A 25,511-nucleotide genomic window follows, 5' to 3' on the forward strand; every position below is an offset into this window, starting at 1 on the left:
TCCTCCCAGGGGATTTGCAGGATCTTGCGGAGACATCGTTGGTGATATATCTCCAGCGACTTGAGGTGCCTTCTATACATCGTCCATGCCTCAGATCCATACAGGAGGGCGGGTATTACTATAGCCCTGTAGACCATAAGCTTGGTGGTCAATTTGAGGGCCTGGTCTTCAAACACTTTTCCTCAGATGGCCGAAGGCTGCACTGGTGCACTGGAGGCGATGTTGAATCTCCGCATCAATGTCTGCCTTTGTTGAGAAGAGGCTCCCAAGATATGGGAAATGGTCCACGTTGTCCAGGGCCGCGCCGTGAATCTTGATGACTGGGGGGCAGCGCTGTGCGGCGGTGACAGGCTGGTGAAGGACCTTTGTCGTACGGATGTTAAGCGTAAGGCCCATGCTTTCATATGCCTCAGTGAATACATTGACTATACCCTGGAGTTCAGCCTCTGAATGTGCGCAGACGCAGGCGTCGTCCGCATACTACAGCTTAACAACAGAGGTTGGGGTGGTCTTGGACCTGGCCTGGAGGCCAGCTTCCCACTGGTTCTGTAGTTTAGTTCCACTCCAGCGGGGAGCTTGTTGATTGTGAGGTGGAGCATGGCGGCGAGGAAGATTGAGAAGAGGGTTGGAGTGATGACGCAGCCCTGTTTGATCCCGGTCCGGACGTGAATTGGGTCTGTAATGGATCCGTTGGTAAGGATCACGGCCTGCAAGTTATCGTGAAGCAGGCGAAGGATGTTGCCAAACTTTTGTGTGCATCCGAAACGGAGGAGGACGCTCCATAGACCCTCACGGTTGACAGTGTCAAACATAGAAACATAGAAAATAGGTGCAGGAGTAGGCCATTTGGCCCTTCTAGCCTGCACCGCCATTCAATGAGTTCATGGCTGAACATGCAACTTCAGTATCCCATTCCTGCTTTCTCGCCATACCCCTTGACCCCCTAGTAGTAAGGACTTCATCTAACTCCTTTTTGAATATATTTAGTGAATTGGCCTCAACAACTTTCTGTGGTAGAAAATTCCACAGGTTCACCACTCTCTGGGTGAAGATGTTTCTCCTCATCTCGGTCCTAAATAGCTTACCCCTTATCCTTAGACTGTGACCCCTGGTTCTGGACTTCCCCAACATTGGGAACATTCTTCCTGCATCTAACCTGTCTGAACCCATCAGAATTTTAAACGTTTCTATGAGGTCCCCTCTCATTCTTCTGAACTCCAGTGAATACAAGCCCAGTTGATCCAGTCTTTCTTGATAGGTCAGTCCCGCCATCCCGGGAATCAGTCTGGTGAACCTTCGCTGCACTCCCTCAATAGCAAGAATGTCCTTCCTCAAGTTAGGAGACCAAAACTGTACATAATACTCCAGGTGTGGCCTCACCAAGGCCCTGTACAACTGTAGCAACACCTCCCTGCCCCGTACTCAAATCCCCTTGCTATGAAGACCAACATGCCATTTGCTTTCTTAACCGTCTGCTGTACCTGCATGCCAACCTTCAATGACTGATGTACCATGACACCCAGGTCTCGTTGCACCTCCCCTTTTCCTAATCTGTCACCATTCAGATAATAGTCTGTCTCTCTGTTTTTACCACCAAAGTGGATAACCTCACATTTATCCACATTATACTTCATCTGCCATGCGTTTGCCCACTCAGCTAACCTATCCAAGTCACTCTGCAGCCTCATAGCATCCTCCTCGCAGCTCACACTGCCACCTAATTTAGTGTCATCTGCAAATTTGGAGATACTACATTTAATCCCCTCATCTAAATCATTAATGTACAGTGCAAACAGCTGGGGCCCCAGCACAGAACCTTGCAGTACCCCACTAGTCACTGCCTGCCATTCTGAAAAGTACCCATTTACTCGTACTCTTTGCTTCCTGTCTGACAACCAGTTCTCAATCCATGTCAGCACACTACCCCCAATCCCATGTGCTTTAACTTTGCACATTAATCTTTTGTGTGGGGCCTTGTCGAAAGCCTTCTGAAAGTCCAAATATACCACATCAACTGGTTCTCCCTTGTCCACTCTACTGGAAACATCCTCAAAAAATTCCAGAAGATTTGTCAAGCATGATTTCCCTTTCAAACCCATGCTGACTTGGACCTATCATGTAAGCTCTTTCCAAATGCGCTGCTATGACATCCTTAATAATTGATTCCATCATTTTACCTACTACTGAGGTCAGGCTGACCGGTCTATAATTCTCTGTTTTCTCTCCCTCCTTTTTTTTAAAAGTGGCGTTACATTGACTACCCTCCACTTGATAGGAACTGATCCAGAGTCAATGGAATGTTGGAAAATGACTGTCAATGCATCCGCTATTTCCAAGGCCACCTCCTTAAGTACTCTGGGAAGCAGTCCATCAGGCCCTGGGGATTTATCGGCCTTCAATCCCATCAATTTCCCCAACACAATTTTCTGACTAATAAGGATTTCCCTCAGTCCCTCCTCCTTACTAGACCCTCTGACCCCTTTTATATCCGGAAGGTTGTTTGTGTCCTCCTTAGTGAATACCGAACCAAAGTACTTGTTCAATTGGTCTGCCATTTCTTTATTCCCCGTTATGACTTCCCCTGATTCTGACTGCAGGGGACCTACGTTTGTCTTTACTAACCTTTTTCTCTTTACATATCTATAGAAACTTTTGCAATCCGTCTTAATGTTCCCTGCAAGCTTCTTCTCGTACTCCATTTTCCCTGCCCTAATCAAACCCTTTGTCCTCCTCTGCTGAGTTCTAAATTTCTCGCAGTCCCCGGGTTCGCTGCTATTTCTGGCCAATTTGTATGCCACTTCCTTGGCTTTAATACTATCCCTGATTTCCTTTGATAGCCATGGTTGAGCCACCTTCCCTTTTTTATTTTTACACCAGACAGGAATGTACAATTGTTGTAGTTCATCCATGCAGTCTCTAAATGTCTGCCATTGCCCATCCACAGTCAACCCCTTCAGTATCATTCGCCAATCTATCCTAGCCAATTCACGCCTCATACATTCAAAGTTACCCTTCTTTAAGTTCTGGACCATGGTCTCTGAATTAACTGTTTCATTCTCCATCCTAATGCAGAATTCCACCATATTATGGTCACTCTTCCCCAAGGGGCCTCGTACAACGAGATTGCTAATTAATCCTCTCTCATTACACAACATCCAATCTAAGATGGCCGCTCCCCTAGTTGGTTCCTCAACATATTGGTCTAGAAAGCCATCCCTTATGCACTCCAGGAAATCCTCCTCCACCGTATTGCTTCCAGTTTGGTTAGCCCAATCTATGTGCATATTAAAGTCACCCATTATAACTGCTGCACCTTTATTGCATGCACCCCTGAGTTGGTGGCGGGTCTCATGCTGTGGGATGGAGTCGAGAACACTCGAGTCAAAAACAGAGGTCACAGCTGCCCGTGAAAGAGTTAACTTCCTTTGTTTTGAAAGCCAACAAACACAGACACCATTAATCAATGTCGACTTCAGTCCCACAGCCTGCAGCGGTTTCAGTTTAAACTCTCCAGTTAAAAATCTTTTACTTTTTTAAAGTCTCTGTGCTTTTACACTTAAAATAAACATTCAGGAAAACAACTTCGCACACAATAGCATTTCATCCTTTTCTCCCCAGTTACACATTGGTCAGAATTTTTTAAAAACCATACCAATTATTGATGTGATGCCTTGTGTCCGGAACTAAAGGCTCTCCACACAATTTACCAGAATTTTACCATGGCCAGAATAAAAGTCTGATTTTTAATAGGCTAATTAACCTCAGTAATTCCAATCTTAAACTTCCCAATGCCACTTGGAAAAGGGGCAGGAACCACACAAAGGAATATGCCTTCCCAAAAACTTTAAAGGTCAATGAAAAACCCCAGAACAGTAAGAAAGAAACATGATCTTCCCCTTTCTCCTTTTTATTGAGTCATAACTATCCATTATTCTTTCAGTTTCAATTTCTGATCCCTAAGTGCACCTCCAATTACCTTTTAAATGTGGTGAGGGTTTCTGCCTCTACCACCCTTTCAGGCAGTGACTTCCAGACCCCATCACCCTTTGGGTGAAGAGGTCTTTGCTAAACCTCCCCCAATAACTTTAAACCTATGTCCCCTATAGGTTTTAGCACTTTTCTTTGCTATATGCCTCCAATTTCATGGCTTGAATTCCCACTAAACATCTCTTTTAAAAAAAAAATTCCTTCCTGCTTTCTTTTTAAAACAGTCACCATAGCAACTAACTTCGACTCTTATCTCTTGCAGCACAAAGGGCACCTCTCTCTCCACATTTCACACATCAGTTTTGTCTGAGTTTGTTGCCATTATAACCGACTTCATGTTTTCGTACCACCCCCACTGTTTCTAACTAATGGGGGCTGCTGGCAGTTGTTTCTCACAGGGGGTGGTATGTCCCACCCGTGGTCTTGGTTGTACTCAGGTGTCTTTCTGCCTAAGTTCCCCCTTCTATATCGTTGTCCTTTTCATGTGTCCTGACGGGCGCTGTCGCCATCACACCTACTGTCGGTTTATTTTGTCGCTTTCTCAGTCAATAGTCTAGTCCGTCTACTTAATTCATAATACGTGCGAGTGACTAAAATGAGGGCTTTATCCTCCTTTTGTTTCTTTTCCAACTCCCATCATTTTCTTTGTTCAGTGGATGGGTCGTCTGGTTTCCAATTTTGTTCAATCATTATTTCAATTAGTTTTAGATTTTTGTCTGCTAGGTACTATGTCAGAGACCCCTCTGGTCTTCACTCGAATTTCTCACTTTCCATGGCTATTGTTTGTCAGCGATACGTCCCTTACTCACTGTGAGTGAGACTAATACTTGCAACCAATTGGTTGTCAACAGTACGTCCCTTACTTACTTACTCCTCATGAGTGAGACCGTTACTTGCAACCTTATTGGTTGTCAGCAGTATGTCCCTTACTTACTCACCCTGAGTGAGACCGATACGTGCAACCTATTTGTTGTCGGCGGTATGTCCCTTACTTACTCGCCCTGAGTGAAACCGATACTTGCAACCTTTTGGTTGTCAGTGGTATGTCGCTTACTTACTTGCCCTGAGTGAGACCAATACTTGCAGATTATTGGTTGTCAGCGGTACGTCCCTTACTTACTCCTCACGAGTGAGACCGTTACTTGCAACCTATATCAATTATCAATTGCAACATTACACAGACACATTTCTACATAACCGATCGTAATTGTTTCACCTGGGATCTTCCACTGACTACTTTGAGTCTCAGCCAGACCTGCAGATTCGGATCTCTCAGGCAGCTGACACCAGACAGATTTCTGTCCTTGTCCTAACTGTGCGTGGTAATTAAAACGTACTCATGCCTTTGACATGGCTTTCATCTGCCGGTGTCCGCCGTCCGCTTAAGATCCTGCCGACTATGCCAATTGTAGTGGGGTATCTAAAGTAAACACTCAACACCAGGTCTGGGTTCGAAGATTCAAATAGTCTTTATTTTGCACCGGTGGGGAGCCTGCCTGCTGGTTTGTCTGTAGCCAGACTTCTCCGATGATACAAAGTTCCAAGCAATCTTTTATACACTTAATGATGCATGTCAGCCTTGCGCATGGCCCCCCATGCCGTTTAATTGATCCAAATTGCTAATTGACTAATTCCCTTTTGCATCACACAATCATTCGCCTATGTCTCACATCAGATGGAGTTTCTACAATGTGTTACTTTTGACCCCTTGCTCTGTTTAACTGCCTCCCTGGGCCTCCTGTGGTTCAACATTTTGGCTATTTGTAATTGTCCTCAGGTTACACAGCTTGCAACAAATAACATTCTGACATGTTATTTTTAGTACTATCTATTCTGCCCTTGAAACAACTTTAGAAAGTTGACCACTGCAAAAGCCTATTTTAGCTGTTTTTAGTTCTGAGACCCATTCTTAACCCTTAATTATAGCAGAGCTCAAAAGCCCCACTTCAGTGCTTCATAAGAGCGTAATCAGACAAAAATCTAACACCGAGCCAAAGAAGGAGATATTAGATCCAGTGATCTAAAGCTTTGTCAAAGAGGCAGGTTTTAAGAAACGTCTTAAAGGAGGAGAAAGAAGTAAAGAAGGGAAGAGTTTTAGTGAGGGAATTCTAGAGCTTAGTCCTAGGCAGCTGAAGACACGACTGTCACTGGTAGAGTGATTTAAAATCGAGGGTGCACAAGTGGCAAGAATTGGAGGAAAGCGGTGATCTCAGAGGGTTGTTGGGCTGGAAGAGGTTACAGAGATAGGGAGGGCGAGGAAAAGGAGAGATTTGAAAACGAGGACGAGAATTTTAAATTCAAGACGTTGCAGGACAGAGAGCCAATGTAGCTCAGCGAGCACAGGGGTGATGGGTGAACGGGATTTGGTGCAAGTTAGGATACGGGCAGCAGAGTTTGGATGAACTGAAGTTTATGGAGGGTGGAATATTGGGAGGCTGGCCAGGGGAGCAAAGGAATGGTCGAGTCTGGAGGCAACAAAAGCATGGAGAAGGATTACATAAGAACAGAAGAATTACGAGCAGGAGTCGGCCATTTGGCCCCTCAAGCCTGCTCCGCCATTCAATAAGATCATGGCTGATCTGATCAGGGACTCAGCTCCACTTCCCTGCCCGCTCCCCATAACCCTTTATTCACTTATCATTCAAAAATCTGTCTATCTCTACCTTAAATATATTCAATGACCCAGCCTCCACAGCTCTCTGGGGCAGAGAATTCCATAGATTTACAACCCTCTGAGAGAAGAAATTTCTCCTCATCTCAGTTTTAAATCGGTGGCCCCTTATTCTGAGACTATGTCCCGTAGTTTTAGTTTTCCCTATGAGTGCAAATATCCTCTCTGCATCCACCTTGTCGATCTCCTTCAATATCTTATATGTTTCGATAAGATCATCTCTCATTCTTCTGAACTACAATGTGTATAGGCCCAACCTACTCAACCTATCCTCATAAGTCGATCCCCTCATCTCCGGAATCAACCTAGAGTGAACCTTCTCTGAACAGCCTCCAATGCAAGTATACCCTTCCTTAAATACGGAGACCAAATCTGTATGCATAACTCCAGGTGTGGCCTTACCGATACCCTGTACAATTGTAGCATGACATCTCTGCTTTTATACTCTATCCCCCTTTCAATAAAGGCCAACATTCCATTTGCCTTCCTGATTACTTGCTGTACCTCCATTCTAACTTTTTGTGTTTCATGCACAAGGACCTCCAGGTCCCTCTGTATTGCAGCACTCTGCAATTTTTCTCCATTTAAATTATAATTTGCTTTCGATTATTTCTGCCAAAGTGGATAACCTCACATTTTCCCACATTATACTCCATCTGCCAAATTTTTGCCCACTCACTTGAACTATCTATATCCCTTTGCAAATTTTTTGTGTCCTCCTCACAACTTGTTTTCCCACTCGTCTTTGTATCATCAGCAAACTTAGCTACATTGTACTCGGTCACTTCATCCAAGTCATTAATATAAATAGTTGAGGACGCAGCACCGATCCCTGCGGCACCCCATTAGTCACTGCTTGCCAACCGGAAAATGACCCATTCATCCCGACTCTCTGTTAGTTAACCAATCCTCTATCCATGCTAATATATTACCCCCAACTCCGTGAACTTTTATCTTGTGCAGTATCCTCTTATGCCATCATCATCATCTTAGGCAGTCCCTTGGAATCGAGGAAGACTTGCTTCCACTCTAAAAATGAGATCTTAGGTGTCTGAACAGTCCAATACTGGAATTACAGTCTCTGTCACAGGTGGGACAGACAGTCGTTGAAGGAAAGGGTAGGTGGGACTATTTTGGTCTACGCTCCTTCCGCTGCCTGCTCTTGGCTTCTGCATGCTCTCGGCGCTGAGACTCGAGGTGCTCAGCGCCCTCCCGGATGCACTTCTTCCACTTAGAGCGGTCTTTGTCCAGGGACTCCCAGGTGTCAGTGGGGATGTTGCATTTTATCAGAGAGGCTTTGAGGGTGCCCTTGACACATTTGCTCTGCCCTCCTTGGGCTCGTTTGCCGTGAAGGAGTTCCATGTAGAGCGCTTGCTTTGGGAGTCTTGTGTCAGGCATGCGAACAATGTGGCCCGCCCAGTGGAGCTGGTCGAGTGTGATCAGTGCTTCAATGCTGGGGATATTGGCCTGGTCGAAGGTGCACCAACGTTAGCCTCCGTCCTCCCAGGGGATTTGCAGGATCTTGCGGAGACATCGTTGGTGGTATATCTCCAGCGATTTGAGGTGTGTACTGTATATGGTCCATGTCTCTGAGCCATACAGGAGGGAGGATATCACTATAGTCCTGTAGACTATGAGCTTGATGACAGATTTGAGGGCCTGAAGGCTACATTGGAGCACTTGAGGCAGTGTTGCATCTCGTCGTCAATGTCTGCCCTTGTTGATAACAGGCTCCCGAGGTATGGGAAGTGGTCCACGTTGTCCAGGGCCGCACTGTGGATCTTGATGACTGGGGGTAGTGCTGTGTGGTGGGGATAGACTAGTGGAGGACCTTTGTCTTACGGATGTTTAGTGCAAGGCCCATGCTTTCGTATGCCTCAGTAAAGATGTTGACTATGATTTGGAGTTCAGCCTCTGAATGTGCACAGACGCAAGCGTCATCCACGTACTGTAGCTCGGTGACAGAGTTGGGCATGGACCTGGCCTGGAGATGATGAAGATTGAACAGGTTCCCACTGGTTCTGTAGTTTAGTTTCACTCAAGCGGGGAGCTTATTGAGTGTGAGGTGGAGCATGGCTGCGAGGAAGATTGAGAAGAGGGTTGGCGCGATGACGCAGCCATGTTTGACCCCGGTACGGACGTGGGAAAAGCCATCTGCCAGCTTAAGAATAACAAGGCTACGGGAGCAGATGGAATCCCTGCTGAGGCACTAAAGTATGGTGGAGAGGCACTATTGGCACGAATGCATGATGTATTCACCAAGGCATATGAAAGCATGGGCCTTACGCTTAACATCCGAAAGACAAAGGTCCTCCACCAGGTTGTCCTCACCACACAGCACTGTCCCCCAGTCATCAACATTCATGGCGCCTCCCTCGACAACGTGGAACATTTCCCATACCTTAGTAATCTCTTATCAACAAGAGCAGACATTGATGCGGAGATTCAACACTGCCACCAGTGCGCCAATGCAGCATTCGGCCGCCTGAGGAAAAGAGTGTTCGAAGACCAGGCCCTCAAATCTGCCACCAAGCTCATGATCTACAGAGCTGTAGTAATACCCGCCCTCCTGTATGGATCAGATGCATGGATGATGTACAGAGGACACCTCAAGTTGCTGGAGATATAACACCAACGATGTCTCCGCAAGATCCTGCAAATCCCCTGGGAGGACAGACGCACCAACATCAGTATCCTCGTCCAGGCTAACATCCCCAGCATTGAAGCACTGACCACACTCGATCAGCTTCACTGGGCAGGCCACATAGTTCGCATGCCAGACACGAGACTCCCTAAACAAATGCTTTATGCGGAGCTCCTTCACGGCAAAGGTGGGCAGCAGAAACGTTACCCTCAAAGCTTCCCTGATAAAGTGCGACATCACCACTGACACCTGGGAGTCGTTGGCCGAAGACCACCCTAAGTGGAGAAAATGCATCCGGGAGGGCGTTGGGCTCCTCGAATCACAACGGCACCTGTGACAGAGTCTGTGGCTCTCGTATTGGATTGTTCAGCCACCAAAGAACTCACTTCAGGAGGGACTGCCTATGATGATGATGGCAGCGAGGAAGATTGAGAACAGGGTTGGCGCGATGACGCAGCCCTGCTTGACCCCGGTCTGGACAAGGGAAAAGCCATCCGCCAGCTTAAGAACAACAAGGCTACGGAAGCGGACAGAGTCCCCGCTGAGGCACTAAAGTATGGTGGAGAGGCACTATTGGCACGAATGCATGACCTCATCTCTCTCATCTGGAAGGAGGAGAGCATGCCAGGAGATCTCAGAGATGTAGTAATCGTGACCATCTTTAAAAAAGGGGACAAGTCCGACTGCGGCAACTACAGGGGAATCTCCCTGCTATCAGCCACTGGGAAAGTTGTTGCTAGAGTCCTCCTCAACCTCTTATGTGGCAAATTACCGAATGCCTTCTGGAAATCCAAATACTCCACATCCACTGGTTCCCCCTTATCCACCCTGTTCGTTACATCCTCAAAGAACTCCAGAAAATTTGTCAAACATGATTTCCCTTTCATAAAGCCACGCTGACTCTGCTTGATTGAATCATGCTTTTCCAAATGTTCCGCTACTGCTTCCTTAATAATGGACTCCAGCATTTTCCCAACGACAGATGTTAGGCTAACTGGTCTATAGTTTCCTGCTTTTTGTCTGCCTCCTTTTTTAAATAAGGATGTTACATTTGCGGTTTTCCAATCCGCTGGGACTGCCCCAGAATCCACAAATTTTGGTAGATTACAACCAATGCATCCACTATCGCTGCAGCCACTTCTTTTAAGACCCTATGATGTAAGCCATCAGGTCCAGGGGACTTGCCTGCCTTTAGTCCCATTATTTTACCAAGTACTACTTCATTAGTGATAGTGATTGTATTAAGTTTCTCCCTCGCTATAGCCCCTTGATTGTCCACTATTGGGATGTTTTTAGTGTCTTCTACCGTGAAGACCGATACAAAATATTTCTTCAATGTCTGTGCCATTTCCCTGTTCACCATTATTAATTCCAGAGTCTCATCTTCTAGGGGACCAACATTTACTTTAGCCACTCTTTTCCTTTTTATGTACCTGTAGAAACTTTTACTATCTGTTTTTATATTACGTGCTAGTTTACTTTCATAATCTATCTTCCCTCTATCATTTTTTTAGTTGTTCTTTGCTGGCTTTAAAAAATTTCCCAAACCTCTGGCCTCCTACTAATCTTGGCCACATTGTATGGCTTTGTTTTCAATTTGACACCATCCCTTATTTCCTTAGTTAGCCACAGATGGTTATCCCTTTCCCTACAGTCTTTCCTTCTCATTGGGATATATTTTTGTTGCGAGTTATGAAATATCTCCTTAAATATCTGCTTATCAACTGTCCCATACTTTAATCTATCTTCCCAGTCCACTTTAGCCAACTCTGCCCTCATACCTTTGTAGTCTCCTTTATTTAAGCTTAAGACCAGTTTGAGAATCAACTTTCTCACCCTCCAAGTGAATTTGAAATTCAACCATGTTATAGTCACTCATTCCTAGAGGATCTTTTACTACGAGATAATTTATTAATCCTGTCTCATTACACAGTACTAGATCTAAGATAGCCTGCTCCCTGGTTGGTTCCGCAATGTACTGTTCAAGGAAATTATCCTGGATATACTCTATGAACTCTTCCTCAAGGCTACCCTGGCCAATGTGCTTTTTCCAATCAATATGAAGATTAAAATCGCCCTTTATTATAAGCCTCCATTATTTCTTGATTTATACTCCGTCCAACAGTGTAGCTATTGTTAGGGGGCCTATAGACTATGCCCACCAGCGACTTTTTCCCTTTATTATTCCTTATCTCCACCCAAACTTCAGGAGATGGGCTGAGGCAGGGGTGGAGAAGGGCAGTTTTGGTAATGGAGAGGATATAGGGTTGGAAGCTCAGCTCAGGATTAAATAGGACACCGAGGTTGCGAATGGTCTGGTTCGACCTGAGACAAGGGGGTTGGAAGGAATGGAATCGCTAGCTGGGGAATGGAGTTTGTGGCGGGGGCCAAAGACAATGGCTTATCAGCACAGTAGTTGAACCCCGAATTTGATATGAGTACAACAGGAGGCTCTTGGACAATCCAGGAGGGTTGACAACCCTAAATTTACCATGACTGGAAAGGATGTTGGAAAATCATGCTCCGTGGAGACTGAAACAGACCCAGTACCTTGTTAGCATACGGATTGCCACATGGCAGGTTTCAGCAGGTAGGTGCATAGTTAGATCCTCATCTAGACTAAGGATCAGCAGTAATTTAGACACTGACAAAAGCCAGAATACTTAGCTTGAGTGTTGTACACAAGGGATATTGACCTGTGTCTTTATTCTTCCATGACTGGCTAAGATGAAGAGATTCTAATGTTCGCTGCTTCCCTCCCTTTTCATCTCTCTCTCTCTTTGGCCCCCGCTCTCTCCTTTGTTTTACAAGTTTTGATTATTCCAACACACTCATTGACTTAAGTGCTGTTTGTGGGAGCTTGCTGTGCACCTTACATCAGTAACTACACTTCAAAAGTACTTTATTGATTGTAAAACGCTTAGGGACGTCCCAATGTCATGAAAGGCGCTATATAAGTGCAAGTTCTTTCTTTATGTTGTGTGAGTAATTATCCAGCAGGCGGCGCCAGATTCCCCCGAAACTGCTGCAACCTCAGGTCGTCAAACAGATATGGTATTAACAGCAGTCGCCCTTGGCGAGAAGAATGTCTCAGAGAATGGAGGCTGTTGAGGCGGAAAGGGGATATCTTCAGTAAAATTCATATAATAATTCATAAATATTAGACAACAGAATATAACACGGCTAATAATGTATAATCTTTTCAAAAAGTACAGCTGAAATCAGGTAAATGCCCCACAGGGAATTAGAGTAGCAAGTCTGTCTCCTACTATTGCATGATTAAGCCTGTTAAAGGATGCTGAGCCCGTGCTGAAGAAATATTTATAAGTAGAAATAAATTTTATACGTGCATTTTTATATACATCTTTTAAACTTGACAGCTAATGAAAGATTGGTGTTTGAAAGTCGGGCGCTGCTTGATTTAGCATTGCTACCATTTCACAAGTCCAAAAGTGGACAGGGACATAATAAAACATCCCTAGGTGCTTGTAATGGAGTATTTCTCGAATTTCTCACTTCCCATACCTATTGGTTGTCAGCGGTACGTCCCTTACTTACTTACTTATACTCTATCCCCCTTGCAATAAAGGCCAACATTCCATTTGCCTTCCTGATTACTTGCTGTACCTGCATACTCACTTTTTGGGTTTTATGCACGAGGATCTCCAGGTCCCTCTGTACTGCAGCACTTTGCAATTTTTCTCCATTTAAATTATAATTTGCTTTTTGATTATTTCTGCCAAAATGGATAAACTCACATTTTCCCACATTATACTCCATCTGCCAAATTTTGCCCACTCACTTAGGCTATCTAAATCCCTTTGCAGATTTTTTGTGTCCTCCTCACAACTTGTTTTCTTACCCATCTTTGTACCATCAGCAAACTTAGCTACATTACACTCGGACCCTTCATCCAAGTCATTAATATAGATTGTAAATAGTTGAGGACCCAGCACCGATCCCTGCGGTATTCCATTTGCCAACCGGAAAATGACCCATTTATCTCGACTCTCTGTTCTCTGTTAGTTAGCCAATCCTCTATCAATGCTAATATATTACCCCCAACCCCGTGAACTTTTATCTTGTGCAGTACCCTCTTATGCCATCATCATCATCATAGGCAGTCCCTCGGAATTGAGAAAGACTTGCTTACACTCTAAAAATGAGTTCTTAGGTGGCTGAACAGTCCACTACGGGAATTACAGTATCTGTCACAGGTGGGACATATAGTCGTTGAAGGAAAGGGTAGGTGGCACTGGTTTGTCGCATGCTCCTTCCGCTGCCTGCGCTCTGCATGCTCTCGGCGATGAGAGTTGAGGTGCTCAGCGCCCTCCTGGATGCACTCCCTCCACTTAGGGCGGTCTTTGGCCAGGGACTCCCAGGTGTCGTTGGGGATGTTGCATTGTATCAAGGAGGCTTTGAGGGTGTCTTTGAAATGTTTGCTCTGCCCACTTGGGGCTCGTTTGCCGTGAAGGAATTCTGAGTAGAGCGCTTGCTTTGGGAGTCTTGTGTCAGGCATGTGAACAATGTGGCCTGCCCAGCGGAGCTGATCTAGTGTGGTCAGTGCTTCGACGCTGGGGATGTTGGCCTGGTCGAAGGCGCACCAACGTTAGCCGTCCTCCAAGGCGATTTGCAGGATCTTGCGGAGACGTCGTTGGTGGTATTTCTCCAGCGATTTAAGGTGTCTACTGTATATGGTCCATGTTTCTCAGCCGTACAGGAGGGCGGGTATCACTGTAGCCCTGTAGACCATGTGCTTGATGGCAGATTTGAGGGCCTGGACTTCAAACACTCTTTTCCTCAGGCGGCCGAAGGCTGCACTGGCGCACTGGATGCGGTGTTGAACCTCGTCGTCAATGTCTGCCCTTGTTGATAACAGACTCCCGAGTTATGGGAAGTGGTCCACATTGTCCAGGGCCACGCCATGGATCTTGATGACTGGGGGGTAGTGCTGTGTGGTGGGGATAGACTGGTGGAGGACCTTTGTCTTACGGATGTTTAGTGTAAGGCCCATGCTTTCGTACGCCTCAGTGAAGATGTTGACTATGACTTGGAGTTCAGTCTCTGAATGTGCACAGATGCAAACATCGTCCGCGTGCTGTAGCTCGGTGACAGAGGTTGGGACGGTCCTGGATCTGGCCTGGAGACGACGAAGGTTGAAGAGGTTCCCACTGGTTCTGTAGTTTAGTTCCACTTCAGTGGGGAACTTGTTGAGTGTGAGGTGGAGCATGGCAGCGAGGAAGATTGAGAAGAGGGTTGGTGCGATGACGCAGCCCACTTTGACCCCGGTCTGGACGTGGGAAAGGCCATTCGCCAATAAGGCTACGGGAGTGGATGGAATCCCCGCTGAGGCACTAAAGTATGGCAGAGAGGCACTATTGGTACGAATCCATGACCTCATCTCTCTCATCTGGAAGGAGGAGAGCAGGTCGGGAGATCTCAGAGATGCAGTAATTGTGACCATCTTTAAAAAAGGGGACAAGTCTGACTGCGACAACTTCAGAGGAATCTCCCTCAGCCACTGGAAAATACATCACTAGAATCCTCCTCAACCTCTCCTGTGGCAACTTATCGAATGCCTTCTGGAAATCCACATACACCACATCCACTGGTTCCCACTTATCCACCCTGCTCGTTATATCCTCAAAGAACTCCAGAAAATTTGTCAAACATGATTTCCCTTTCATAAAACCATGCTACCTCTGATTAAGTTATGCTTTTCCAAATGTCCCACTACTGCTACCTCAATAATGGAATCCAGCATTTTCTCAACGACAGACAACAACAGGCTAACTGGTCTATAGTTTCCTACTTTTTGTCTGCCTCCTTTTTTAAATAAGGGTGTTACATTTACGGTTTACCAATCCGCTGGGACTGCCCCAGAATCCACGAATTTTAGTAGATTACAACCAATGCAGCCACTATCGCTGCAGCCACTTCTTTTAAGATCCTAAGATGTAAGCCATCAGGTCCAGGGGACATGTCTGCCTTTAGTCCCATTATTTTACCAAGTACTACTTCATTTGTAATAGTGATTGTATTAAGTTCCTCTCTCGCTATAGTCCCTTGATTGTCCACTATTGGGATGTTTTTAGTGTCTTCTACTGTGAAGACCGATACAAAATATTTCTTCAATGTCTGTGCCATTTCCCTGTTCACCATTATTAATTCCACAGTCTTATCTTCTAGGGGACCAACATTTACTTTAGCCGCTCTTTTCCTTTTTATGTACCTGTAGAAAGTCTTACTATCTTTTTATATTACGTGCTAGTTTACTTTCATAATCTATCTTCCCTCTATCATTTTTTTAATCGTTCTTTGCTGGCTTAAAAAAAGTTCCCAATCCTCTGGCCTCCCACTAGTCTTGGCCACATTGGATGCCCTTGTTTTCAATTTAATACCATCCCTTATTTCCTGAGTTAGCGACGGATGGTTATCCCTTTTCTTACAGTCTTTCCATCTCATTGGGATATATTTTTGTTGCGAGTTATGAAATATCTCCTTAAATGTCTGCCACTGCTTATCAACTGTCCCATACTTTAATCTATTTTCCCAGTCCACTTTAGCCAACTCTGCACTCATACCTTTGCAGTGTTCTTTATTTAACCTAGGACCCTAGTTTTAGAACCAACTTTCTCACCCTCCAGTTGAATTTGAAATTCAACCATGTTATAGTCACTCATTCCTAGAGGATCTTTTACTACGAGATAATTTATTAATCCTGTCTCATTACACAGTACTAGATCTAAGATAGCCTGCTCCCTGGTTGGTTCCGCAATGTACTGTTCAAGGAAATTATCCTGGATACATTCTATGAACTCTTCCTCAAAGGCTACCCTGGCCAATTTGCTTTGTCCAATCAATATGAAGGTTAAAATCGCCCTTTATTATAAGCCTCCATTATTTCTTGATTTATACTCCGTCCAACAGTGTAGCTATTGTTAGGGGGCCTATAGACTATGCACACCAGCGACTTTTTCCCTTAATTATTCCTTATCTCCACCCAAACCTCAGGAGATGGACTGAGGCAGGGGTGGAGATGGGCGGTTTTGGTAATGGAGAGGATATAGGGTTGGAAGCTCAGCTCAGGATTAAATAGGACACCGAGGTTGTGAATGGTCTGGTTCGGCCTGAGACAAGGCCCAGGAAGGAATGGAATCGTTAGCTGCGGAATGGAGTTTGTGACGGGGGCCGAAGACAATGGCTTATCAGCACAGTAGTTGTACCCCGAATTTGATATGAGTATAACAGGAGGCTCTTGGACAATCCAGTAGGGTTGACAACCCTAAATTTACCATGACTGGAAAGGATGTTGGAAAATCATGCTCCGTGGAGACTGAAACAGACCCAGTACCTTGTTAGCACACGGATTGCCACATGGCAGGTTTCAGCAGGTAGGTGCATAGTTAGATCCTCATCCAGACTAAGGATCAGCAGTAATTTAGACACTAACAAAAGCCAGAATACTTAGCTTGAGTGTTGTACACAAGGGATATTGACCTGTGTCTTTATAGTTCCATGACTGGCTAAGATGAAGAGATTCTAATGTACATTACTCCCCAACCTTTTTATCGCTCTCTTTTTGGCCCCCCAGCTCTCCTTTGTTTTACAAGTCTTGATTATTCCAATGCACTCCTGGATGGCCTCCAACATTCTATGCTACGTAAACTAGATGTGATCCAAAACTTGGCTGCCTGTGTCCTGTCTCGCACCAAGTCCCGTTATCCCATCACCCCTGTGTTTGCTGACCTATATTGGCTCCTGGTTAAGCAATGCCTTGATTTCAAAATTCTCGATCCTTGTTTTAAATCCTCCATGGCCTCGCCCCTCCCTATCTTTGTAATCTCCTCCCCCACCCCTCCCCCCAAAGGTATCTGCGCTCCTCTAATTCTGCCCTCTTGAGCATCCCTGATTATAATCGCTCAACCATTGGTGGCCGTGCCTTCTAATGCCGAGGCCCTAACTCTGGAATTCCCTGCCTAAACCTCTCCGCCTCTCTTCCTCTCTTTCCTCATTTAAGACGGTCCTTAAAAGCTACATTTTTGACCACCCTTTTGGTCATCTGCCCTAATTTCTCCTTATGTGGCTCGGTGTCAAATGTTTTCACTTGTAATACTCCTGTGAAGCGCCCTGTGACGTTTTACTACTTTAAAGGTGCTATATAAATATAAGTTGTTGTTGTTATGTGTTGGTTTGGAGATCCATTGTGGGGGTCGCTTTTCCTGTCCTTGTGCCTGGACATATTGGATCATCGGGGCACAGTGCTGCAAGAAACCTGGAACTTTGTGCCTCGAGAGGCTGTGGATGCTGGGACAATTGGAGCTTTCAAGACTGCGATAGATTTGTTTCGGTAAGAGAATCGAGGATATGGTGCAAAAAGGCGGGTAAATGGGTTTGAGGTACAGATCAGCCAGCACTTATTTGGGCATTAGGTGAGTCGATCATTGGGCATCAGAGGACACAACTCTGTGGCAGCCTGTCTTATGAAGCAGAGGCAGTGAAGATAGGAAACAGAGGAACAGGAGTAGGCTATTGAGCCCTTCGAGCCTGTTCTGCCATTCAGTCAGATCATGGCTGATCCGAGACCTAACTCCATATACCTGTCTTTGGTCCACATCTCTTAGTACCTTTGGTTAACAAAAATCTATCAATCTCAGATTTAAAATGACCAATTGATCTAGCATCAATTGCTGTTTGCGGAAGAGATTTCCAAACTTCTACCACCCTTTGTGTGTAGAGGTGTTTCCTAATTTCACTCCTGAAAGGCCTGGCTCTAATGTTTAGGCTATGTCCCCTAGTCCTAGATTCCCCAACCAGTGGAAATAGGTTTCGCGATCTACCCTATCTGTTCTCCTTAATATCTTGAAAATTTCTATCAAATCACCCCTTAACTTTCTAAATTCCAAGGAATACAACTCTAGTTTGTATATTCTCTCTTCGTAATTTAACCTTTTGGAGTCTAGATATCATTCTGGTGAATCTACACTGCACTCCCTTTACACATACGTGAATGTTTCAGGCGGTGACGGGCACGGCCAGGACACATCAGGGGCCATTACATCTACATTGTTAGACTCCCTTCAGAAATCAATGGTCCTCATTTCAATTTTACAGCATGTTCAAAACAATCCCAAAGACATACTCTTCATCCAGTGCCACATCAAACAAGCCAAAAACAATGAAAAATAGTATTGTCGGTGCTTTTATGTCTGTGTCTGTGTGCGAATAGAGACTATTAAAGGCTTCTGTAGTGTGTTCTATAGTTTCCAATACAATACAAAACACCCATTCTATCAACCAGCACTGTCAATGGTTAGATCTTGCTTTGACTTCCCAGTATCAGAAAGAACCATCAGGTTCTGGATGTGACTCAGTCAGTAAAGCATGTTAACTACAGAATAAATAAACTTTACTGTTTACTGTCTCCAGCCAATCAGTTGGTGTAACTAGCTCAGTGCATAGACCGGGCTCTGGGGAGAAGAGGGACTGCATCCAGTTCACTTTTGCACTCGTCACTAGTGTCACTTTGATCATCATAGGCAGTCCCTCGGAATCGAGGAAGACTTGCTTCCACTCTTAAAATGAGTCTTTAGGTGGCAGAACAATCCAATACGAGAGCCACAGACCCTGTCACCGGTGGGACAGATAGTCGTTGAGGGAAGGGGTGGGTGGGACTGATTTGCCACACTCTTTCCGCTGCCTGCGCTTGATTTCTGCATGCTCTCGGCGTTGAGACTCGAGGTACTCAGCACCTTCCCAGATGAACTTCCTCCACTTAGGGCGGTCTTTGGCCAGGGACTCCCAGGTGTCGGTGGGGATGTTGCACTTTATCAGGGAGGCTTTGAGGGTGTTGTCATGTATCCTATATGGCTACTATCACAAGGTATGCCACCAGAGGGCACAGCAGTGGGAGACTTGTAGGTTACCTGTACAGGTGTGCCTGGCCGAGTATAAAAGGCAGGCTACCAGGTGTGATCCTCACTCTGGAGTTAACAAATAAAGAATTAAGGTCACTGCAGTTCAAATACAACACATTGCCTCGTGGAGTCATTATTGGAGCATCCAAGGATACAACAATTGGCGATGAGATTACAAACTTTCTCGCGAAAATGGCTACCCTTGGTACATTGCAGCAGTTCGCCGATGGTAATGATTGGGATGCCTCTGTGGAGAGGCTCGAACATTTCTCCACAGCAAACGACATGGCAGGAGATGACCCGGCCACAATGGCTGATAAGTGCCGAGCTATCTTGCTAACCAGTTGTGGGCTCACCGTCTATGGCCTCGTCAGCGACTTGCTGGCACCAGCGAAGACAACGACCAAGATGTACGAGGAGCTTGTAACCCTAATCTATGAGCAACTCAAGCCCAAGGAGAGCATCCTCACAGCTAGACACCGGTTCTACACCCACTGATGGCCCAAAGGCCAGGAAATCGCGAAGTACGCTGCAGACCTCAGGAGGCTGGCGGTACCGTGCGAGTTAGGCAACCATCTCAACAAAGCGCTGCGGGACATTTTTGTCATTGGAATTGGCCATGAGGGCCTTCTTCATAAGCTACTGGTGGATACCACAGTCACACTGCAGAAGGCCATCTTTGTGAGCCAGGCATTCATGACCTCAACCTGCGGCTCTAGGCAGGTGACTCACCCTCAGGACTCAAACTGGGCAGGCACTGTGCACAGAGTGGCGCCGTTTAGAGGCTGGACTGTAGAGCGCAAACCATCTCAGGGAAGAGAGAACAGGCCGACGAGTCCCTTAACTCAGAGTCCGCCGAGGGGGGCTAATCGAGTAGCACCATGCTGGCGTTGCAGAGGAAATCACAGGGCTCACCAGTGCCGCTTTAAAGACTATGTATGCAAAGGCTGCAGCACAAAGGGAACCTCTAGCGAATGTGTAAGTGAAATATGACTCACTGTGTCGATGAAGAGTCTGCAGATGGCCAGGAATCCAGCGCGGATTATGATTCGATAGGCAGAGAGGCAGCTCAACCCCACTGGGAGGTATATAGCATGTTTACCTGCACCACCGAGTATTCCGTGCTGAAGATGGAAGTCGAGATAGATGGCGTTCCAGTCTTCATGGAAGTGGACACGGGGGTGAGCCAGTCAGTGATGAATCAAGAAGCCTTTGAGAGGCTATGGGACAATCAAGCTGAACGACCCGAGTTGGTCCCGGTTCAGGCAAAGCTGTGCACCTACACCGATGAAATTATCCCAGTCATTGGTATTGCGAATGTAAAGGTACTCCATGATGGCATGGTGCACAAGTTACCTCTGTGGATTGTTGCCGGTGATGGACCAACGCTGCTCGGCAGAAGGTGGATGGAGAAGATCCATTGGAAGTGGGAAAACTTCACCTCTCCAGCGATTGACGTCCTCTGCGCTCAGAGTCAAAGCAAGTCCTCATCTGAGTGTGGACCCGGCACCAGAGAGCAGATCAGCATGGCACCCGAATCACAGACCGCTCAGCACGACTGCGTGGTGATGATCCAGCTGAGACGACCCGAACGAACCTTCCAGGCTCCAGTGGCAGGACTCCTAAGAAGAAAATTGGATCCAGTGGCGACTTCCCAGCTTCGGTGGCAGAACCCGGGGAGAAGAGGATCACTGCCGTCGACATCATGGATGGAGGAAAGATGGTGCCCAAACCACGAGGTGAGGCGCTGAAGACAAAGATGGCCGCGGCCAGATCACGAGGTGCAGCGCTGATGGAGCAACACGTGGCACCAAACGGAGAAGCGGATTGGGGTAAAGAAAGCAACACTCTCTTAAAGGAGGCCTGCCACCCACTACAATTAAAGGGACAGTTGCACGCACTTAAGCAATGTAATAGCAACTGTAAGTCAGAGACAAAATGTGTAATTGATCATGTAAAATGTGTAATTGATGATCTGAAGTGTGCACATGCAACCAGCGAGGAAAAGTCGCGCGATCGCGATTGGACCCGCAGAGTGTTCATCATAAGTAATGAAAAGTTGTGCAATGCAGGATTCAACTGCACGCAGCCAATGCAGCGGGCAGACACCCATCGGGAGCACATAGGTCCAGCGAGCTACCCAATGCTGTAGCCAGCGTCCCGGGGACCAGAGTCATGCACCATGGAGTGTGGCCACAAACAGCCAACACACACGAGCTACAGAGCAAGCGACCTCAGCAGGGCAATGGCACCAGTATTGATACCCTGCCCCTGATCGGCTTTACCTCTCAGGCACCCGATGGCACCAACAGCCACGAGCCTGAAGTAGCAGACTGTGCTAAGGCGTAGTCTCCAGATCCCATCGCCACCAAGGCCATACCCGTAAACGAAGGGTCACCCGCCACAGTTTCCCCCAAAGGGGACCAAGACAGCCAAGAACCCAAACCAAACAACTCCCAGGCCAGTGAGTCAGCAGTCCCTTATGCACTGATAGGCGACAGCTCCTCAGGAAGCAGCAGCGACCCAGGACACAAAGAAAGGACAGGGAGGTCACAGGCATCTGTGAACAGGCCCGATGCTAGGGACCACGGCACCAGCCCAGAGAGCAGGCAACTCGATCCAACCGGGTTCCCACTGACAGCACTGGGCACTGAGCAGCCACCAGACTGCAGGGACACAATCCAGCAGTTCTGGAACTAGTTTGTCCTTACGCACCGGTCACTACATCGATAAGGCATCTCACCAGTCTAACGTACTTGTCTCACAACGGAACCACAATGTAATGCAAACTTGTTTTCCTGAACTTGAATGCTATGAGCCTCCGCCATAGTCGATGTGGGCGTGGGGTGGGGGGCGGGGGGGGTGGAGAATGGAGTGGTCAGGGACACTCCAGCAACCACCAGCACTCTACTACACCAACCACTCATCCAAGATTGAAACGACATGCCAAGGGTCAACCAGACAGAGCCCACTTAGAGCTAAACCCAGAACACAGTCAATGCAGAGGCGATTTGTACTAAAGGCTGAGGGGAGAGTGATGTAATGTATCCTACATGGCTACTGTTGGTATTATCACAAGGTGTGCCACCAGAGGGCACAGCAGTGGGAGACTTGTAGGTTACCTGTACAGGTGTGCCTGGCCTAGTATAAAAGGCAGGCCACCAGGTGTGATCCTCACTCTGGAGTTAACAAATAAAGGACTAAGGTCACTGCAGTTCAAGTACAACACATTGCCTCGTGGAGTCATTACTAGAGCATCTAAGGACACAAGAGGTGTCTTTGTAATGTTTTCTCTGCCCACCTTTGGCTGGTTTGTCGTGAAGGAGTTCCGAGTAGAGCGCTTGCTTTGGGAGTCTCGTGTCTGGCATGCAGACAATGTGGCCTGCTCAGCGGATCTGATCAAGTGTGGTCAGTGCTTCAATGCTGGGGATGTTGGCCTGGTCGAGGACGCTAATGTTGGTGCGTCTGTCCTCCCAGGGGATTTGTAGGATTTTGCGCAGACATCATTGGTGCTATTTCTCCAGCGACTTGAGGTGTCTACTGTACATGGTCCATGTCTCTGAGCCATACAGGAGGGCAGGCATTACTACAGCCCTGTAGACCATGAGCTTGGTGGCAGATTTGAGAACCTGGTCTTAAAACACTTTTCCTCAGGTGGCTGAAGGGAGTGTCACTTTACCGGTGTATTGAAGATGCAGAGGGCAGAGCATTCGAGAGCGTACAAGTGTGTACATTATCCACAGGCACAAAATATAGTGTCTGTCTGCACACCACATTGTGTCTGTATACGTACTATGACCCTGATTTTAACTCCCCCCGCCTGGCGGAGACAGGTCCTCACTTAAAGTTGGATTTGTCCTCCTGCCTTGCCAGAGGCCACATTCAGACTCGAGAATCAGCACTTTCAGGATAGCAGGGCAAAAATTAATACAAGGAGCCCAGTCATCACCGGGGTTAGTAGACATTGTTTAGAACTGGAACAAGTAACGATCATCAAATAATAACTGGTGTGATTTGAAAACCCAGCCCCTCACTGCCTCACTGGAGAAGGCATATTTTGGAGATAATGACTTAGGAAATCGATAAAAGATCACCTGCTGAGCTGTGCTTGTTACTAGCTGGGCCCAACATACATTAATCAACATGGCCAGGGTAAGTAGTGCAGGGGGCGGAGATTTGGATCAGCCAGCCCACCAGAAAGATTGGGCTACTAGGTCAAACCAATGCTGCTATTTAATTTGTCCCAATGCTTCCCCTCTCCTCTCCTGTGTTGGGATGCATTCTCCTGGGTCGTGGTTACCCTCCAGTATCACACCCAGGAGGCCATTCACATCACCTAACCTCACATCCCCTCTCGGCCTCCTTTTTCCAGTGAGAACATGGCCAGGAGTAGGCCATACGGCCCCTCGAGCCTGCTTCGCCATTTAATAAGATCATGGCTGATCTGATCATGGACTCAGCTCCACTTCCCCGCTCGCTCCCCATAACCCCTTATCCCCTTATCGTTTAAGAAACTGTCTATTTCTGTCTTAAATTTATTCAATGTTGCAACTTCCACAGCTCTCTGAGGCAGCGAATTCCACAGATTTACAACCCTCAGATAAGAAATTTCTCCTCATATCTGTTTTAAATGGGCGGCCCCTCCATTTAACTAATAACTTGCTCTTTGATTTTTCCTGCCAAAGTGCATGACCTCACACTTTCCAACATTATACTCCATCCGCCAAATTTTTGCCCACTCACTTAGCCTTTCTATGACCTTTTGCAGATTTTTTGCGTCCTTCTCACACATTGCTTTTCCTCCCATATTTGTATACTAGCAAACTTGGCTACGTTACACTCAGTCCCTTCTTTCAAGTCATTAATATAGATTGTAAATAGTTGTGGTCCCAGCACTGATCCCTGCGGCACCCCATTAGTTACTGGTTGCCAACCAGAGAATGAACCATTTATCCTAACTCTCTGTTCTCTGTTAGTTAGCCAATCCTCTATCCATGCTAATATATTACCCCCAGCTCTGTGAACTTTTATCTTGTGCAGTAACCAGGATGCATCACTTGACCTTTGTGCAGCTGGTGAACACTGGAAGAGAGGTCCTCTACCCGCAGGAGCTAGGAGGCCTTCCAGAAAGAATGATGTGGGACCAGATCGCCGAGGCCGTCACTGCCAGCAGTGTCACCCCTGTGACCTGGCTCCAGTGCCCAAGGAAGTTTCATGACCTCAGATGAGTGGTCACGGTCAGTGAATGCATCTTCAAGAGCCATCTCCTACCAACTGTACCACTAGCCTCACACACCCTCCCCCATCACTCACATACTAAAAATCTGCATAAAACACGAGGCACACCTCCCATTCCTAGCTTCACCTCAGCCCCTTGGAGGAGACGGTGCCGGCCATTCTTAGCAGGGACATGGCTGAGCCTGTGGCCAGCAGCGGGGCTGGAGGAATACAAGATGTCGGTATCCTCATACGTTATCCTCCATCTCACATCCCACTTACCCCTCATCCCACAATCTCTTCTGACTGACAAGCTGCACATGGTGTAAGCTTTCTTTACTCCCCTCCTCCCAACACCACCCTAGTCTTGTGCTTTCCTCATTTCAGACACCAAAGTAATCCAGCCTGCCCAGCCAATAGGTAAACAAGAAAAGGGAGAGGAGAGTTCAGAAGAAAAAGGAGAAACACAAGTCACTTGATTTCACATTCCCAGCCACCAGCTTCTTGAGGTCTATCTGCAGTGTCCCCCACTGAAAGTTAGCAACCTTTCACCAGTCATGCTGCAAGTACTGGGGTAGCACTGTGTGACTTCACTAGGATAGGTAAATGCACATGCAAGACAGTCACCAAAGGAATGCACAAGGGTGATTAGTTGATTTTTTTGATGTAATATTGGATGTATCTAAGGATAAAGTTGGATCAGAAAGTTTACTTTGTGGTGGCTTTTATTTCAGCATGTGGCCAAGAGGACGCTGTGATGGTCAGTAACAGAGGGAAGGTAAGGTGTGGGACAAATGTTGAAAGTGGAATTTGGGTTGTACCGGTACAGCAGGCAGATGATTCTATTCCGGATGTCCTGGCCAGAAAGGGGCTGTCTGGGTTGACTCCTTCCTGCCGCTTCCTCCTCCTCCGCTTCTTCCTCCTCCTCCTCCTCCTCCTCCTCCTCCTCCTCCTGTGTTCAGCTAGTCCCCTTTGCTACCTCTACTCCAACACATGTGATGTTGCAGCCCAAGGGGAACTGCAACTAAAGGCCCCAGGACTGGGAGTAAGTGATGTTCTCAGAGACCTTCCTTAA

General features: G+C 46.7%; 1 protein-coding gene across 3 annotated transcripts in view; it reads left to right on the plus strand.

Moving 5' to 3' along the window:
• Window positions 1-25,511, plus strand: part of LOC139267426 (TOG array regulator of axonemal microtubules protein 2-like) — a 191,086-nt gene that overhangs the window by 21,597 nt on the left and 143,978 nt on the right. The window contains exons 1-2 of one of the 3 annotated variants that reach the window (XM_070885737.1): window positions 24,407-24,456; window positions 25,171-25,214. The exons of the other annotated variants lie outside the window; for them this stretch is intronic. The gene's annotated coding sequence lies outside the window, so the exon portion shown is untranslated. Of the gene's footprint in view, window positions 1-24,406; window positions 24,457-25,170; window positions 25,215-25,511 lie in introns of those variants that run through there. 3 annotated transcript variants of the gene reach the window in all.

Source organism: Pristiophorus japonicus, chromosome 7 (genome assembly GCF_044704955.1).
Source record: "Pristiophorus japonicus isolate sPriJap1 chromosome 7, sPriJap1.hap1, whole genome shotgun sequence".
Taxonomy (NCBI): domain Eukaryota; kingdom Metazoa; phylum Chordata; class Chondrichthyes; family Pristiophoridae; genus Pristiophorus; species Pristiophorus japonicus.